This window comes from Malus sylvestris, chromosome 16 (genome assembly GCF_916048215.2).
Source record: "Malus sylvestris chromosome 16, drMalSylv7.2, whole genome shotgun sequence".
Classification (NCBI taxonomy): domain Eukaryota; kingdom Viridiplantae; phylum Streptophyta; class Magnoliopsida; order Rosales; family Rosaceae; genus Malus; species Malus sylvestris.
In genome coordinates this window covers 35,187,616-35,207,684 of record NC_062275.1, presented here as the reverse complement: position 1 = coordinate 35,207,684, position 20,069 = coordinate 35,187,616, and the positions used below count along the sequence as shown (strand labels likewise).

At 41.4% G+C, this 20,069-nt stretch overlaps 1 pseudogene; it reads right to left on the bottom strand.

The window, feature by feature from the left end:
• Window positions 1-10,328: 10,328 nt before the first annotated feature.
• On the bottom strand, window positions 10,329-19,250 carry LOC126608202 (uncharacterized; annotated as a pseudogene).
• Between the last annotated feature and the right edge of the window lie 819 nt (window positions 19,251-20,069).

Below are 20,069 nucleotides of genomic sequence, written 5' to 3'. Positions count from 1 at the left end.
CTAACCTTTAAAACATACAAGATAATAAAAGTCCTTGATCTCAAGGCACAAAAAGAACTTAATGTAGACTTAACCCATCCATGACAATCCCTTGATAACAAGAAGTCAGAATAACTTGGGGTTCAAGTAATCGACTTAAACACACTTGTTCTACATCTGCCATACTGAGATGGTAGTGGCACTCCTAAGCACTTAGTTAGTTTTGATTGCGAGCCTCAAGGCCTACACCTAAGGCCCTACAAAGGTACCTTTTAGAACTAACTATATCCTCCTCCTGCAGCCTTTCAATAAGCAGGAGTCCAACAACTAACCCAAGTGCCAACTCCTCGGGGAGCTGTGTACTCGAGCCTGGGGCATTTTCCAGGGGAATTCCTACCCAAACATAGCTTTGGCACGCCCAGTGGGATTTCACGAGTTTTGTATGCCAAGAAGACGAAGGAAAGAGCAAGCTTTCAGGTGGAAAACAGAGCAAAACCACCCCAGTATATGCCAAAGATCAAACATGACGAATCTCCCCGAAGATCTACAAGGACCTGTCTTGACGGAAAGCCCAACTCCTTCTGAGGAAATATGAGCAAAGGTCATAAATGAAGACCTACAAGCTACCATGGTTGTTGTATTAAGAAGCATGGAAAAAATCTCTCAAGAAACTAGAGGGGAAGTAAGTAGACTTTGTTCCCTAACAGGGAATTTGCAAAGAAAGCTAGATCTGGAGTACTCCACCCCAGAAAATAATCGTACTAGAGAGATGATGAAAGAAGTCAGCCCTGTCATGGAGCCAATTATTCCTTTTTTTCCTTTACTAGAGGAAAATGGGGATAAAGGATCAAACAAGGAAGGATCCGGAGTTAGTTAGCCAGTGTTGGAAGAAATTCTGGAAGCAGAGTTGCCCGACCCCCTATTTTCACTAAATAGTAGGGGGCAGAGCGAGCAAGAAAGGATGAAGTATAAGATGCCTCAGTTGATCGGGGAATCCAGCGGGAAAGGGGAACCTACCAAGGCAGACAAGCCTCATCCTTATAAACCACCACCTTGGGCCAGTAAAGGAGGAGAGGCCCAATGGAGGAAGCCCGAAGCAAGAAAAGAGATTAACTTAGGCAACGATCATAGCCCGTCCTCCAGGAACCATATCTTCAAATTCTCCAACCATTGTTTGGCATTTGAAGATAATCCTAACTATAAGTTAAGGTTGTTTGGGAATTCATTGACGGGGTTAGCATCTCAGTGGTATTCTATTTTGCCTCCAAATTCTATTGCTAATTGGGCGCAAATGCAGATAGCTTTCCATGAGCAGTTTTACAGGATGGAGCCAGAAATGACCATCAATGATCTAGTTAAGGTAAAGCAGTACGAGCATGAATCTACCTAGGACTTCATGATGAGGTTTAGGAAGACAAGAATGAGATGCCAATTTCTTATCAACCATGTCCAGCTTATAGTTATTGCTCAGAAGGCCTTGAGTTTACCCTTGAGGAAGAAGTTTTATGATGTACAATTTACTGAGTTGTAAGAACTAGTGATTACTACCACCAAGTATGAAAAATTGTTGATCGAGGAACAGCAAGTAAAGCATTCCTCCAAAGTACCTCCATTATATAAAAACAAGGCTACCATTCATCAAATAGAGTTCGAAGGGATGAAGCTGGAAGGAAATGATGGTTGTGGAAGAGATAGAATTGATATGCGTACAACAGAGATGACCATTCCCTTTATGCCTTTGACAATAAAGGGATTGGTATAACCAGTTAAAGACCAGAAAGTGGTCATGAATGATGGTGGATTCGTACCAATGAAACCCCTAAGTATCAAAGTTATTCCTTTGATCTAACCAAGGCAGCTGAAATCTATAAAGAGCTAGTTCGGTAAAAGTCATCGTGCCTAATATCACCAAAAAGTTGCCCAAGCCTGAAGAACTGAGAGAGAAAAAGTACTAGAAGTTGCATTACACTTTCAATAACTCCATAACCAACTGTGTCCAGTTTAGAGATTGGATACAAGATCTCATTGTCAAAGGAAAGCTGTTGCTGGAAAAATCGCAGGCTAATATGATGGTTGATACAGATCATTTTCCAGATGCCCTAATAAACGTGATCAACTTAACGTGGGCTGAAAAGGGGAAAGGAAAAGCTACTTGGGAGTTGAAAGCAGAACGAAGGCAAATTGACAAGCCAACTAAGGAAGCTATCAAGTTGCCCGAGAAACCCAAGGTGACCATAATCAAAGGAGTAGTATTGTGTGGTAGATGCCAATGTGAGTATGAGCTAGAAGTCCTAGTGTCAGGAGCCATTATTAATCAGAAGCTAATAAAAAAAAGAGAAAAAGAATAGCAAGAGGCCTGCAAAAATGATATGTGGGCAGCTGAAAGAGAGACATCTGAGAATGTTTTCCAAAGATTGGGAGGAGATTCTCAACCAAAGGGCTTGTAAAAAATCTTTAGAAATTATGAAGCTTCTGAAGAGGTAGAAGACAGAGATGCCAAGGTACCAAGATGGGTGGATGTGAAGCCATCCCAACCAAGCTATGCCGATGGAAATGTTAGAGTAAAGGGGATAATTGTGAATCCAATTACAAAGAATAATCTTGCTTGACTTGGTCGGAAAGGATGGGAAGCCCGTTAAGGAAATGGGAGCCTCTATGATTAGAAGAGTACAGAGGCAACATAAAACCCACATGAACTCATTGAAGGTCCCCATCCCTATTGCCTTATAAACCTCTGAGAATGTAAAGTTTGAGAAGGTACCCAATTGGGGAAGGAATCAACTCCATTAGAGAATCAAGAAGGAGGTGGAGAAGGCTAATAGCAAAGCTGAAGGGGAAAGAAACCATGTGCCGCAGTACCCCCATCCTAGGAAATATAGAATTCTGAGAAAGGCTCAAGAGGATATGATAATGATACCAACCCCAAGATGGAACCCAGAGCCAATCTATTTTGGAACTATTTCACCCGAGAGAGGGATATCCTTACCATTGCTGGTTGATACCTTTTGTGAAGACATGGACCAAGTGAAATTTTTTGGCATAACTCATGAGGGAGGTTTGCCCAAACTAGTACTACCAAAAGAAGCACAGGATTGGTTGGATGAGTTTGCAGAGCATATCTAAGCCAAGGAGAAAGACTTACTTAGACCCAGCAACTTCCATATAAATATGATATATGTTTTATCTGCCATGTTTTGTCCTAAGCACGATCAACCTGCCATGATAGAGGGTGATTACTTAGCAACAGAACCTCTTATGGCACATGTTAGTGTCGAAGAGATAGAGAAAAGGGAATCAAGCAAGACAGATATGCCCGAACTGGCAAAGAGGGAGCTTGAAAGGATATATACAGATAAGATGATCTTCAGCCACCCGAGTTTGGCCATGGCCAACCATCTCAAACCCATATACGTAACTGCTTATTTAGAGGGAATACCCTTCAAGAGGGTCTTGATTGATGGTGGAGATGCGGTTAACGTACTGCCTTACAAGTAGATGAAGAGAATGTGCAGAAGTAAGGATGATCTTATCCCCACAGATCTTACAGTTTCCAGTTTCTCGGGAGCCATTACTAGGACTCATGGGATACTACCATTAGAAGTTGACTTGGGTTCTAAACAAATCATGTTGGCCTTTTTTGTTGTTGATAATACTTCCACTTACAGAGCTTTACTGGGCAGATATTGGATTCATTAGAGTCTCTCTGTGCCATCTACCTTACACCAACAAGTGGCTGTTTACAATGAAGAAGGGGAAGCAAAACCTGGATTATAGAGGCCGAATCACGACCATTCCTTCCTACAGCCAACGTGGCAGAAGCCAATTTCTATAATCCCAGTGTTGGGATTCTTTAATGTTCAGGAACTGATAAGAACGGCTGCCCGACCAAGGTAACGGCCTAGAAGCTTCTAGAACAAGGGAAGAATGAGATCAGCCCCATATCATCCTAACTCCCCAACATCAGTAATGTCAGAACAAAAAAGAAAGGACCAAGTGGCTGCAGTTAGGTCCTTAATAAAAAAATTGTTGGTGTATAGGAAAGAGAGAAAGCAAGAGAGGGAGAGTTCAACCAGAGAAGAAAAGGAATGGGAAGAAGAAGCCTTAAGTAGCATAATAGAAGATAAGTGTTTTGAGTTGGAACCAGCCATACAGATAGCTGAGTGCATATATAATCTGGATGGGCCAGAGGATTTGCCCGAAAATCCAGAGTTGGTTGAATTTTTGTGTGCAAAACCTAACAAGCCACCCTTAGAAGTACAAGACCCCTTTGAGACCATTGATTTGGGAACCAAGGAAGATCTGAGGCCTATATAGATCAATGGTTTGTTGGAAACAGAGGATCGGGCAAGAATTATCAGTAATTTGCATGAATTCAAAGATTATTTTGCTTGGCATTACACCAAAATGTCAGGTTTAGTTCCAACCTTAGTAGAACATAGAATGCCTATTAAGGATGTATTTAAACCTGTGAAGCAAGTACCACGGAAAATGTCAAAAGAGATCGAAGAAAAGGTCAAAGAAAAGATCGAGAGGCTGGTGAAGGCTGGATTTATTAGGCCTGACAAATATGTCGAGTGGTTGGCCAACATTGTACCTATATTAAAAGCTATAACTAAAGCAGTTCGATGTTGTGTTGACTATAGAAACATTAATGGAGCCACGCCTAAATATAAATATCACATGCCCATGGCCAATTTATCTATAGATGCAATTGCCAAACACAAAGTTCTATCTTTCATGGATGGGAATGCTAGTTACAATCAGATAAAAATGGCTAAAGAAGATGTACATAAGACAGCTTTTAGGTGCCCGGGTCATGTCAAAGCTTATGAGTACTTGGTGATGCCATTCGAGCTCAAAAATGTCGGTGCAACCTATCAAAGAGCAATGAATGCCATTTTTTGTGACTTAATCGGCCATAACATAGAAGTATACATTGACGACATTGTGGCGAAGTCTAAAACTGAAGAGCATCACTTAGTAGACCTCAGGTAAGCCTTGATAAGAATGAGGATCCATAAGTTAAAAATGAACCCTAAGATATGTGCTTTTGCGGTAAGATTGGGCAACTTTTTGGGATTCCTCGTTCACCAAAGGGGAGTTGAGGTCGACAAAAATAAAGCTTGAGCAATAATGGAAACACCTCCTCCTAACAATAAAGTGCAATTACAAAGGCTACTAGGAAAGATCAATTTCTTGAGGAGATTCATTGCTAACTTGGCGGGCAAGATTTAGCCGCTAACTCCTTTGTTAAGATTAAAAGACAAGGAAGAATTTAAGTGGGGCCTATCCCACCAAGAGGCGTTCGACAGAATAAAAGCTTACTTGGCTTCTCTACCAGTGCTCATGCCTCCTCAAAGAGGGAAGCCTTTAAAGCTTTATATTTCCACCTCTGAGAAGTCAATAGGAAGCATGTTGGCTCAAAATAATGAAGGTGGAAAGGAATAGGCCATATACTACCTCAGTAGGATCCTTACTGAGGTAGAGACGAGATATACTCCAGTAGAGCAGTTGTGTTTGGCTTTATACTTCACTACCTGCAAGCTAAGACATTATATGTTACCTTGCCACATCCACATTATTGCCAAGACAAATGTGATCAAATACATGCTATCAAAACCAATGCTGATTGGGAGGATTGGAAAATGGATCCTAGCATTATCCAAGTTTAGTTTCCAATACGTGCCTCAAAGAGCGATCAAAGGACAAGCAATTACAGACTTCTTAGCTGAGCATCAAGAGTCCCAAGAAGAAATTATCAATGTCCCAGGAACTCTGGAGGTGGCCAGCTTGTGGATCCTGCCAAACAAAGCCTTCTCGGGCAAGGAAGAGTGGATCCAACAGAAGATAAAAAAGATAACCAGCCTTTGGATTACTCTCTGGAAACTATATTTTGATGGGTCCTACACTCAGAATATTGCTGGAGCTGGGATTGTTATCATTGATCCCAAAGGTACTCACCATTATTACTCATTCCTCCTAAATTATCAAAAGACTACCAATAATCGGGTAGAGTATGAGGCATTGATAATTGGCCTGGAGATCTTGATAGAGTTGGGGGCAACTGGAGTTGAGGTATTTGGTGATTCAAAACTAGTGATTAATCAGTTAAATAGAGAATACAAATGTAGGCATATCACTATGGTTGGTTATCACTTAGCGGCCACTCAGTTGTTGAGTTATTGGAGCATGGAAATATCAATTAGCTACATCCCTAAAGAATCAAATGCGATTTCCAATGAAAAGGAACAATTAGCTTATGGAGTACCAATTCAAGAAAGGAACTTTGAAGGCAAATAGAAGTTCAGAAAAGAAATCTCCTTTTTATCTTTGAAAGAGGATTCAGCCTAGATGTAATGATTGAAGAAATAAAGATGGAGGATTGGAGGACACCTATTGTCCAGTATTTAAACAATCCATCTTTCCCCATAAGCAAGAAAAATAGATGACAAGCGACTAAGTATGTCATGTAGGATAAAACCATGTTGAGAAAGACTCCAGAAGGACTCTTAATGAAGTGTTTAGGCCAAGAAGAATCCATGAGGGTAATGGCTGAAGTACACGAGGGAATCTATGGTGCACATCAAGCTGGAAATAAAATAAGGTGGTTGCTCAGAAGATATGGCTATTTCTGGCCTAAGATAGAAATGGATTGTAAAGTTTATGCCCAAGGATGTGAAGAATACCAAAGATATGGACCTCTCCAACATGTGCCCTCGGTACACTTAAACCCTGTGGTCAAGCCCTGGCCCTTCAGAGGATGGGCGATGGACATCATCATGCAAATTCATCCAGCTTCTAGCAAAAGGCAAATGTTCATAATTGTGGCAACGGACTACTTCACCAAGTGGGTAGAAACTTCAGCAATGAAGACCATAACCTCAACTGTGGTCAAGAAATTCATTGAAACCAAGATCTTACACAGATTTGGGGTGCTCGAGACAATTGTCACAGATTGCGGACCATCTTTTATTTCAAAAGAAGTAAAGGAATTTGCAAATAAGTTCAAAATAAAAATGGTTCAGTCTAGTCCTTACTACCCCCAATCAAACGGCCAAGTAGAAGCCAGCAACAAGATCTTGATAAACATTATTAAGAGAATGGTGGTCGAGAGTCCAGAGAAATGGCATGAGAAGTTGGGAGATACTTTGTTGGCTTAAAGAACTTCCAAGAGGGCAGCAACTGGAACTACTCCTTATGCTCTAACTTTCGGGCAAGATGTCGTTCTCCCTATGGAGATTAATGTAAGTTCTGTCAGAATTCAAAATCAATTCGAGCTACACAGTGAAGAGTACATTTAAGCTATGTGTCAAGGAGTTGAAGATCTTGATATAGCCCGAATTGAGGCTTTAAATAAAATTCAAGAAGGGAAGGAAGTTGTTGCCCGAGCATACAATAAAAAGGTGAAGTTGAAGAACTTCAAAAAGGGAGAGTTAGTGTGGAAGGCAATTCTCCTTTTGGGAGCTCAAGTTAGAAGTTTTGGGAAGTGGAGCCCGACTTGGGAATGTCCTTTCATTATTCACCAAGTATTGGACAAAGGGGGATATTACTTGGCAGATTTGGAGGGAAGCCTACAGAAGCATCCAATTAATGCTAAATTCTTAAAGAAGTATCACCCAACCTTGTAGGATGTTAGAGATTGTTACATTGAAGAAGTGTAGGCATTACATGGAATCTAAAGGCAGTTTTAGGCTCATCATATTAACATCTCAAGAAAAGAAGGCAAGCCAAAGTAAATTGAAGAAGTCATTTTCATTTCAGTACATGTTGAAAATTACATCAGATTTAGCTCAATAGTTTTACATCTTTGACTAGGGCAGCTATCTTAGAATGTTGGGTCTACATTTCACCCAACTCCTCTTAAACAATGTCACTATTAGCTAAATATGTGCCAACATGTCCGGCTTCCATTTTCTGTCTCAAACTTCTTCAAATCTTTTGAGTCTTCACCCACAAGCCCGACCAAGTGACTCTGACCGACAAAGTTATGGCAGTTGATCATGAAGCATACACCTATGATGGTGAAGTGATCAGGAAAATAGAAGTTATGAGGAAGTCTGAGCTTGTGAATATCAGCATGAGTGGAATCTACCGGTGCAATTAAGGCTGCTCGGCTACTCCTCAATGTCATAGAAGTCCTGAAACAAAGGTTGGAAGCAATGCGCTTTTCCGAAGATATTATAAAAGTTGATTTCTCCTTAGGCATGTTGTTTCTAACAGCAATTGAGACCTAAGAAATCCATGCAGGTCCTAGCGAGTGTACTCTTCCTTCATTAAAGAAAAAAGAAGTATGCAGGCCTGCTCGAGGGCAATAAAGGTCATTGAGCAGAAAGTGCATGGTGGAAATTCCCTCACCAATCTTGCAAGAAGATTGGGTACAAATGATCTTGGTTGCTATTGGGTTTTTTTGAGAGAAAAATGGGAAGACAGTTGGAAATAGAAGGGCAAGAATTGAAAAGCAAGAGCATACTAGAAAAATTCAGTGAATTTTGGTGAGTTATGGAATTCAAGGGCATAGAGAGATTTTGATATTTGGTTGAGAGGTGAATTGGGATTAACATAGTGAATGACCATTTAACGATGAAAGGTGTGGGTTATTGTAAGAGTTTCATTGAGCAACGGCTGCATTAAATGACGCGAGTCCCGAGTAAGGGCGTGCGACAGTGGTTAATGTAAAGCAGCTATTCAATCATTTTTTACGCCTCGATTTGCAAGCTCAACAACGATTGAAGGGGGCACTGTTTGGGTTAATATTTAAATTTTGAACCTAAAAGAAAGAAAGCCAAGAAGAGCTAAAGGAAGGAGACTTGCCTCAGGCCCAATTCCAGGCCCATCCATCCATCTCAAGACAATATGTCAGCTCCCCATTAATGCAAAGGCTAAGTGCTTACAAGGGAAGTGATAACTGATGGAAATCAACTTACTCTCAGCCTAAAAGCACATTCCGAATGGCAGAACATGTAAAACAAATGATGACTCACTAAGTGCTTCCGAGCATAGCTTGCAACAACCAAGATGAATTGCCTATAAAAGGGAAGACAGGGCCTAGAGATAATGACACTCAACCAATCAAACAAACAAGTATACAAACTCTGCTCTCAAGCCAGTTTGTACCTTCCAAACCCTTTTTAGCAATAGTTCCCTTAGAAAGTCATCTTTTGTCCAATGTAAAAGCTCTGCTACCTTCTCCATATGTTGTAGTATCGATTCCCTCATGTGAACTTGTTTACCACTTATCCCTTTTAACACACAAACCTCTGTAATCACAAAGAGAAGAAATTGCCAGACGTTCACCCTTGCCCGACAAGGTGAAATCTTGCCTGACTCTCTTTGTTTTATCTTTTAATTAGTAGATTTGGTATTATGATGTACTCTCCAGTATATATTCAAGTCATTTCCAGTCATTTGATGATCAAAGGTTCCATTGGCACTCAGATCTAGTTCATTTAGTAGTTTTACTATTGTAAAATATTGAACAGGAACTAGATCGATGACTTAATCAGATCTGAACTTCTAACCTTTAAAGCCTACAAGATAATAAAAGTCCTTGATCTCAAGGCACATAAAAGAACTTAATGTAGACTTAACCCATCTACGACAATCCTTTGATAACAAGAATCAAAATAACTTGGGGTGCAAGTAATTTACTTAAACACACTTGTTCTACATCTGCTATGCTAAGATGGCAGTGGCATACTTAAGCACTTAGTTAGTTTTGATTGCGAGCCTTAAGGCCTACACCTAAGGCCCTACAAAGGCATCTTTTAGAACTAACTTTGTCCTCTTCCTGCAGCCTTTTAACAAGTAGGAGCTCGACAACCAACCCTAGTGCCAACTCCTCGGGGAGCTGTATGCTCAAGCCAGGGGCCTTCTCCAGAGAAATTCTTGCCTGAATAGTTGTATTTTTCTATCACAATTCCTATTTGCACTCTAAAGGGTAGTTCGATAACTTTTCCATTTTCAATCAATTTTTTATTTTTTTATTTTTTTAAAATTAAAATCTTGTTTAGTAATAAATTTTAATTTTCAGTTTGTTTTTAAAATAAAATTGAAAACCAAAAAAAGTAGAAGAAGTCCATCAAATTACAATTAGGCAGATAAAGACCCCGGTTAATCAAATTTTGAAAACTCGCATAAGTCATTATGGATTTTACTACTTAATACTACGGTCTAGTGCTATTCTTCTTCACTTTAACTGAGATGTTTGATTCTCACCAAAAAGCGAATTTGAATAATGTGTTACCCTATTGTGAGGCTTAGTTTACTTCCTAGAGTGCTCAAAATATCGTTTTTTTTTTTTTTTTTTTAAGTCGTCGTGGATTTTTCATTTTTTTTAAACTAAATATTAGCCATCATACAAGATTTTAGTTTTTAGTTTTTAAATGAATGTAGTCTTCCACATTTCTTAACTGCACCAGAACACGGTTGACAAATTCACTGAAAAAGTTAACAGACCACGAAAATTAATCGAACACCCCCAGACTTGATGACCTGTTATAGGAGTCTTCATCTCCACTGCGATCTATCCTGGTATTCCACGCGCTGTCAGATATTCCCATCATGCAAGGCTTGAGTCTTCACTTTAGCTGGCTTCGTATTGTGTTTCACTTCAAACCTTGGTAACGCCCTATTATTTTCTGTACTGATTGACATCCCTGGGAAGACCTTATCAAGGAACTCGTCTGCTACATCTCCATCTTCGTCTATTCTGAGTCGCTTTGCATGCCATCTTAGACCCTGGACGCAGAGATAATAGGAAATGAGCAATGTTACTTGCTTCACTCCGGCCATGGAGATAAAAAGGATCCAAAGAGCTCAAACAAACATAACAAAGAAAAATCCATGTGTTGTTACAAGAAGGAAAACAAAATTTCCAGAAAAATACTATAATAGCATCTGGATCATCTCCAGACTTCTGACAGTATTTCAATTTCATCTCCCTGTCCTACAGCATAGCCAACACCTACAATAATAACAAATAGAATGATACAGATTCTAACTACGACTGCATAAACTAAACTAAACTCTCTGCAATCAGTCAATCAACCAACCACAAAATCTTAAAAATTATTTAGAGTGAGTGTATTGAAGGGAATCAAGTCCAATGAAAGAACCATCGCGTTGTCCAATTTTATTAATCCAAAAGATAAGTGAAATCTTAATGAAATAATAACTGCAGTTTTGCTAGAACTATTAAGTGTTTATAGTTTCAAATATACAACAACAACAACAACAACAACAAAGCCTTTTCCCACTAAGTGGGGTCGGCTATATGAATCCTAGAACGCCATTGCGCTCGGTTTTGTGTCATGTCCTCCGTTAGATCCAAGTACTCTAAGTCTTTTCTTAGAGTCTCTTCCAAAGTTTTCCTAGGTCTTCCTCTACCCCTTCGGCCCTGAACCTCTGTCCCGTAGTCACATCTTCGAACCGGAGCGTCAGTCGGCCTTCTTTGCACATGTCCAAATCACCGGAGCCGATTTTCTCTCATCTTTCCTACAATTTCGGCTACTCCTACTTTACCTCGGATATCCTCATTCCCAATCTTATCCTTTCTCGTGTGCCCACACATCCCACGAAGCATCCTCATCTCCGCTACACCCATTTTGTGTACGTGTTGATGCTTCACCGCCCAACATTCTGTGCCATACAACATCGCTGGCCTTATTGCCGTCCTATAAAATTTTCCCTTGAGCTTCAGTGGCCTACGACGGTCACACAACACGCCGGATGCATTCTTACACTTCATCCATCCAGCTCGTATTCTATGGTTGAGATCTCCATCTAATTCTCCGTTCTCTTGCAAGATAGATCCTAGGTAGCGAAAACGGTCGCTTTTTGTGATCTTCGCTAGATTGCTCCGGTCATTAGTGTGGATAAGTATATAAATGGATAGAGATAGGAAAGCAAACACAAGATGTACGTGGTTCACCCAGATTGGCTACGTCCACGGAATAGAAGAGTTCTCATTAATTGTGAAGGGTTTACACAAGTACATAGGTTCAAGCTCTCCTTTAGTGAGTACAAGTGAATGATTTAGTACAAATGACATTAGGAAATATTGTGGGAGAATGATCTCGTAATCACGAAACTTCTAAGTATCGGAGTGTGGTGTCGTCTTGACTTGCCTTATCTGTCTCATAGGTAGATGTGGCATCTTCTCTGGAAGTACTCTTCCTCCATCCAGGGGTGGTATCTTTAACTGGTGGAGATGCACAAGGTAATGTATCAATTTCACTTGAAGCTTACTTGTAGTTTCAGGCTTGGTCAAGCGCGATACAAACCATGTAGTAGGAGTCCCCCAAGTCGCCGAGCTAGGGGGTCTGCTGAAAGAGGTGACAGACAAGGTAAGCAATCAGAGCTCCGACTGATTGTTCACCTTCTCCCCATCTTGCAGCAGCATGAAGGATAAAAAAGGTCGTACCCAGTGCACAAGGCTCCCGCTTTACGCAGGGTCTGGGAGAGGTGAATGTCGGCTAGCCTTACCCCCATTTATGAAGGATAAAGAGAAGAAAAATGAGAAGAGATGATATGAGATACTTTTGCTTTTGAAGAAGTAACTTTCCACAGGCTTATTCTTGAACTGAGCTGGAGGGTTTTCTGGTTTCCTCCAGAGTATAAGGCCGACTGAAGAATTTGAGGGTCAAAACAAGTCCATCAAATCTAGAGTACGTTCCACCCTGCTGATATGGGATACTTTTGCTTTTGACAGAGTAATGGATGTATCGGCACGTGTGCTGTTACGCTTGTCTCCACATGCTTCCTTGTATCCTTCGCACTTGCCCTATCTGTTCCTCAAGCAGATGCGGAATCTTCCCTGGAAACATAAGATGTTGAAGATGAGTACTCGAGAGCAATGCCAGGTAAGTAATCAGGTAAGGGGTTCCAGGCAGTCAGTTCCTGGCTGGAAGCTTGATTCCAACTGCTGACTGATTGCTCTCTTTCTCCTTGTCTTGCAGGTAAAAACAAGGCCAAAGGAAAAGACAGGGAAAAAGCATGATATGGGATACTCTTGCTTTTAACCCTGATGATATGAGATATTCTTGCTCTAGTATAGCTTGTTTGCAGAGGTATTATCGGGGGGAAAGAAAGCTGAATATTTCGAAAGGCTTCGTTGGGAGTGCCCTCTCAGATATGATGAAGGGTTGAGCATTTTTGCAGGTCTGCCTGTCCGTTGGGGATGGAGGTCGACATATATAGGAGTCTCCCTAACAACAAGTAGTAATGCTATTCCTTTACCCTGCTTGGTCATAGCACGGTAGTGGGAGCTGCCAGTTTCACATGTTTTAACTCTGTCAGAGCACTTTGAAAAAGTGGTCTGTGGTATCTGGCTCTCGAGATTCGGAAAACGATGCCTCTTCGATTTTTGAGAAAGCAATCATGTTGGGGGTCTGACTCTCGAGATTCGGAGAGCAGTGTCTCTTCGATTTTTGAGGAAGTAATCATGTTGGGAGTCTGGCTCTCGAGATTCGAAGGGCGGTGCCTCTTCGATTTTGGAGCAAGCAATCTTGTTGGGAGTGTTGTCTCGAATGTGAGTAAAGGTTGGGCATGTTTGCTAGTCTACCTTGCCACGAAGCACAAAGGTTGACACACAGGGACTTTCCAATTATCCAGCAATGGTACTGTTCCTTTACCCTCTCTTCAATTTTGAGAAAGTAGTCATGTTGGGAGTCTGGCTCTCGAGATTCGGAGGACGGTGCCTCTTCGATTTTGGAGCAAGCAATCTTGTTGGGAGTGTTTTCTCGAATGTGAGTAAAGGTTGGGCATGTTTGCTAGTCTACCTTGCCACGAAGCACAGAGGTTGACACACAGGGACTTTCCAATTATCCAGCAGTGGTACTGTTCCTTTACCCTTGTGGGTAATAATATGGTAGCTAGACCTTCAAAATTTATGTGTCTAAACTTTGTTAGTGCTGTTTCTTTGCTATTCTTTTACCTTTCTTGGTCAGAGCGATGTAGTGGGAGCTGCAAGCTTCACGTGCTCAACTTTGGCAAAGTTATATGTGGTACCCATGAGCTATTGTTGCGTGTGGGAAGTGGGTGATTGAACAGTAAGATTCATGTGCTTTCTACTTCACCAGAAATCTTCGACAGAATGCCCATAATTTCTGCAAAGCTGAGTGTGCGTGTGACAGGTGCTGACAAGGCTAGAAAAGTAGGTGCCTCTTCGATTTCTGAGATTGGCCCTCGTGGTCTCTGAGCAGCCCAGCTTTTGAGAAAGCGAGCGCCTCTTCGATTGATTCGGAGAACGATGCCTCATCGATTTTTGAGAAAGCAATCATGCTGGGGGTCTGGCTCTCGAAGATTCGGGGAGCAGCGTCTCTTCGATTTTTGAGAAAGTAATCATGTTGGGAGTCTGGCTCTCGAGATTCGGAGGGCGGTGCCTCTTCGATTTTGGAGCAAGCAATCTTGTTGGGAGTGTTTTCTCGAATGTGAGTAAAGGTTGGGCATGTTTGCTAGTCTACCTTGCCACGAAGCTTCTCTTCGATTTTTAAGAAAGTAGTCATGTTGGGAGTCTGGCTCTCGAGATTCGGAGGACGGTGCCTCTTCGATTTTGGAGCAAGCAATCTTATTGGGAGTGTTTTCTCGAATGTGAGTAAAGGTTGGGCATGTTTGCTAGTCTACCTTGCCACGAAGCACAGAGGTTGACACACAGGGACTTTCCAATTATCCAGCAGTGGTACTGTTCCTTTACCCTTGTGGGTAATAATATGGTAGCTAGACCTTCAAAATTTATGGGTTTAAACTTTGTTAGTGCTGTTTATTTGCTATTCTTTTACCCTTCTTGGTCAGAGTGATGAAGTGGGAGCTGCAAGCTTCACGTGCTCAACTTTGGCAGAGAACTTTGGCAAAGTTTTCTGTGGTACCCATGAGCTATTGTTGCGTGTGGCAAGTGGGTGATTGAACAGTAAGATTCATGTGTTTTCTACTTCCCCAGAAGTCTTCGATAGAATGCCCATAATTTCCGCAAAGCTGAGTGTGCGTGTGACAGGTGCTGACAAGGCTGGAAAAGTAGGTGCCTCTTCGATTTCTGAGATCGGCCCTCGTGGTCTCTGGGGAGCCCAGCTTTTGAGAAAGTGAGCGCCTCTTCGATTTCTGAGATCGGCCTTTGTGGTCTTTGAGCAGCCCAACTTTTGAGAAAGCAAACGCCTCTTCGATTTCTGAGATCAACCCTCGTGATCTCTAAGCAGCCCAGCTTTTGAGAAAGCAAACGCCTCTTCGATTTCTGAGCAGGCGCCTCTTCGATTTCTGAAGCTCCGTCGAGTGCAGATTTTTATAGGGGCTGGCATTAAGTTCCAAAGCACACTTGAATCTCCACCAGTAGAAGCTTCATTCTTGCACTTCTAAGATCTTGATTTGTCCGACCTCTTCTCTCTTCAACACCTTTGAAAATGTCTGGCCCCTCCGACCGTCGTTTTGACTTGAACCTTGTTGAAGAGGCAGCCCCGCCTTCTCCAGACAACATATGGCGTCCATCCTTCGTCTCCCCCACTGGTCCTCTTACCGTTGGGGATTCCGTGATGAAGAATGATATGACCGCTGCGGTGGTGGCCAGGAACCTTCTCACTCCCAAAGATAACAGACTACTTTCCAAACGGTCTGATGAGTTAGCTGTTAAGGATTCGCTGGCTCTCAGTGTTCAGTGTGCAGGTTCTGTGTCTAATATGGCCCAACGCCTATTTGCTCGAACCCGCCAAGTTGAATCATTGGCGGCTGAAGTGATGAGTCTCAAACAGGAGATTAGAGGGCTCAAGCATGAGAATAAACAGTTGCACCGGCTCGCACATGACTATGCTACAAACATGAAGAGGAAGCTTGACCAGATGAAGGAAACTGATGGTCAGGTTTTACTTGATCATCAGAGATTTGTGGGTTTGTTCCAAAGGCATTTATTGCCTTCGTCTTCTGGGGCTGTACCGCGTAATGAAGCTCCAAATGATCAACCTCTGATGCCTCCTCCTTCTAGGGTTCTGTCCAGTACTGAGGCTCCAAATGATCCCCCTCCGGTGCCTTCTCTTTCTGAGGCTCTACCGACTGCTGAGACTTCTCCTAAGCAACCTTTGTGAAGGCTCCCTCTTGTGTGTTTATTTTGACTCATGTATATGTACATATTTGTAGCTTATCGGGGATATCAATAAATAAGCTTTCCTTCATTTCAACGTATTGTGTTAAATACACCAAAGCCTTATTCGCTAAGTTCTTTGAATTTTCTTTTGTTGAAGCTTGTATGTTGAAGCTTTCTGAGTGGAGCATGTAGGTTGGGGTAGTGTTCCCTTAATTTTCCGAGTGAGGAAAACTTCTCGGTTGGAGACTTGGAAAATCCAAGTCACTGGGTGGGATCGGCTATATGAATCTTAGAACGCCATTGTGCTCGATCATGTGTCATGTCCTTCGTTAGATCCAAGTACTCTAAGTCTTTTCTTAGAGTCTCTTCCAAAGTTTTCCTAGGTCTTCCTCTACCCCTTCGGCCCTGAACCTCTGTCCCATAGTCGCATCTTCTAATCGGAGCGTCAGTAGGCCTTCTTTGCACATGTCCAAACCACCGTAACCGATTTTCTCTCATCTTTCCTTCAATTTCGGCTACTCCTACTTTACCCCGGATATCCTCATTCCTAATCTTATCCTTTCTCGTGTGCCCACACATCCAACGAAGCATCCTCATCTCCGCTACACCCATTTTGTGTACGTGCTGATGTTTCACCGCCCAACATTCTGTGCCATACAGCATCGCCGGCCTTATTGCCGTCCTATAAAATTTTCCCTTGAGCTTCAGTGGCATACGGCGGTCACATAACACACCGGATGCACTCTTCCACTTCATCCATCCAGCTTGTATTCTATGGTTGAGATCTCCATCTAATTCTCCGTTCTTTTGCAAGATAGATCCTAGGTAACGAAAACGGTCGCTCTTTGGTATTTCTTGATCTCCGATCCTCACCCCTAACTCGTTTTGGCCTCCATTTGCACTGAACTTGCACTCCATATATTCTGTCTTTGATCGGCTTAGGCGAAGACCTTTAGATTCCAACACTTCTCTCCAAAGGTTAAGCTTTGCATTTACCCCTTCCTGAGTTTCATCTATCAACACTATATCGTCTGCGAAAAGCATACACCAAGGAATATCATCTTGAATATGTCCTGTTAACTCATCCATTACCAACGCAAAAAGGTAAGGACTTAAGGATGAGCCTTGATGTAATCCTACAGTTATGGGAAAGCTTTCGGTTTGTCCTTCATGAGTTCTTACGGCAGTCTTTGCTCCTTCATACATATCCTTTATAGCTTGGATATATGCTACTCGTACTCCTTTCTTCTCTAAAATCCTCCAAAGAATGTCTCTTGGGACCCTATCATACGCTTTTTCCAAATCTATAAAGACCATGTGTAAATCCTTTTTCCCATCTCTATATCTTTCCATCAATCTTCGTAAGAGATAGATTGCCTCCATGGTTGAGCGCCCTGGCATGAACCCGAATTGGTTGTCCGAAACCCGTGTCTCTTGCCTCAATCTATGCTCAATGACTCTCTCCCAGAGCTTCATTGTATGACTCATTAGCTTAATACCCCTATAGTTCATGCAATTTTGTACGTCGCCCTTATTCTTGTAGATACCTAACGCAAATTTGCATTGTTTCAGGATTTTGTGCAATATAACCTAATCCAGGGTATGAAATAAAACAAACATAGTTTAAACTACACTGGGTGAACAAGGAAAAGAAATAATATTCTACAAACAGAAGAGAAATCTTCATTCCAATATTCTCATGCTTTTAGCTAGCAGAAGAAATGCTGACTCAACAGGAAAATGAAGGATGCTCAACTTTCTGCTTCAGGGATACTGTGATACTCTAAGGAAAGCTATAGGCAGAACAAAACTGTTCCAATTACAAATAGTTCACTCCTACAAGAAAAAGAGATGAAAAGCTGTCTACAGAGAAGTCCCACGAGTGAACAATAATCCCCTGTCTGCCTCTACAAACACAACTGCTTCCAAAAGAATACCAAAGTTCTAATTGAATAGCCTAACACTTGATTATTCCAAACGAGGGAGAATCACCATTAAAGATGAATGGCAATGTGCACACAGCTCACCCTAACAACCGTTTTGTTTTTAACTTTCTATAATGTAAGATTCTTCAATCACCTACATGCTCTCAATTGTCATGTTGCGCAACCTCTCAACATTATTGCGCATTTGAAAATGACTATATGCACACAAAAATCAGATGGAGGGACTTGAAAATAACTAGATGCATTACATTTGAGATTACTACGACAGCTTTCAAGTTGTCATTTTGAAACTCCTCGTTCAATGTGTCTTTCTAGTGCATTTCTAATGTTTTAGTAGTAGAATTGTCGTGCTTGAGTAGTCCAAGGATTATGAGACAGAGGCTCAAGACCAAGGCGTAGAGGGAGACCTAGGAAGACATGGAAAGAGGCTTTAAGAAAAGACGTGGACTACTCGGAACTAGAAGAAGGCATGGAACAAAACCAAGCACAATTACATTTTAGGATTCATAAGGCTTTGCCGTTGTTGTTGAGTCTAAAGTTCCAAGGACTTCAAAAGTCCCTCGTCCAAACATTTGGTAAACAAACTTTTTTCCGAGCATTCTAAATGAAACAAATTCCTACCCACACTACCCCTAGTCTCTCAATTTCCATCCAGTAACTGGTTTTCTCTAAATTCGGCTCATCCGTGAGTCATGTACCCGCCACATTACAACATTGCCACATTTTACTGAACGATGGCAGCAAAGCAATTCACAGTAAAAGACTAAAGCCACAGAAACCAAGCAATTGAAACAAAAAATTCTCTAAATTTTGACCAAACACTGCAAAATTACGACTCTTCCAAAACCATTCAATCAATCAATGGAAATCGAGGTACCTGGACACCGCCGTCGCCGGAACGACAACGAACGAGGACGGGGCCGGGCAGATTACGGTCAACGGCGACCTGGACGGGAACGCTAAAGCCTTTGAGGGGAAGCCCAGTTTCTTGGAAGCGGTCCCGGTTCTAGGCGTGGTCATCGTTGTCTTCTTCCTCATCGTTGTCTTTGCCTTCGAGTCCGTCGTCCTTGGCAAACCCTAGTAACCCCACAATCCTCTTAAACAACCCCATCTACCTCTACTGAGCGGACGGTATCCCGGACGACGCCGCATTGGGGTCGGGAGATGGTGACAAATTGATGTGAGCAGGTCTGACTTCTGAGAGAGTGAGATCCGTAATTGTCGATGGATTTGTTCGATGGAATATTATTAGTCCAATTTATTGATGATATAAATACATCAATAATTGTGAGTAAAAATGCTCTTATAATGTAATGTGTTATAAATTGTCTTAGTTTAAACGTGATTATATATTAGATTTGATTCTAGTTATCATTTTCTATTACAACTTGTATTTCTTTGGGATATAGAAATTTCTTCTCTCTTTTACTACTATAAATAAAGGTATTATGTAAGAGGGATAACACACACATTCCCCTATAATTCTACAAACACATATCTCTCAATTTCTCTACCCTTGCCGCTGGCCCTATTCCCTTTGTCAGATAAAATAAGCTACAACACGTTATCAGCACACTTCTACCGCTGCGCTTAGGAATCTGACATTGAAGTTTTTTCTGCATCAAACCAGTTCATCCATATCATCGTGCAATCAGGTTCTTTCAAAACAACGGTTTTTATCTCGATATTTTTTTGCAACCCTAATAACATGAATATTCACCGTAATGTATGATCCAACTTTACATTTTTCGAATTTCAGATTCTACATAAATTGTGTATGCATTATATTCATAATTGTTAAATTATGTGAATTTGATATTTACCATGAATTGCATCAAACATATGTACATGCATTAAAATATTATTGATTTGAATATGCATATAATTGAATTTCATAATTGAAAAAAAAAATCAAAAATCGCCGCCTAGGTTTTTCAAACCCCATGACCCTAAGCAAGCATGGAGCTCAAGCTCCTTTGAAACCCAATGCCCATAGCGTCAAAACCCAGAAAATCCACATCGCCTAAAGTGAGACCACGACTTTGCCCTGCAATTTTCTAACCAAATCCAACATAGTATCG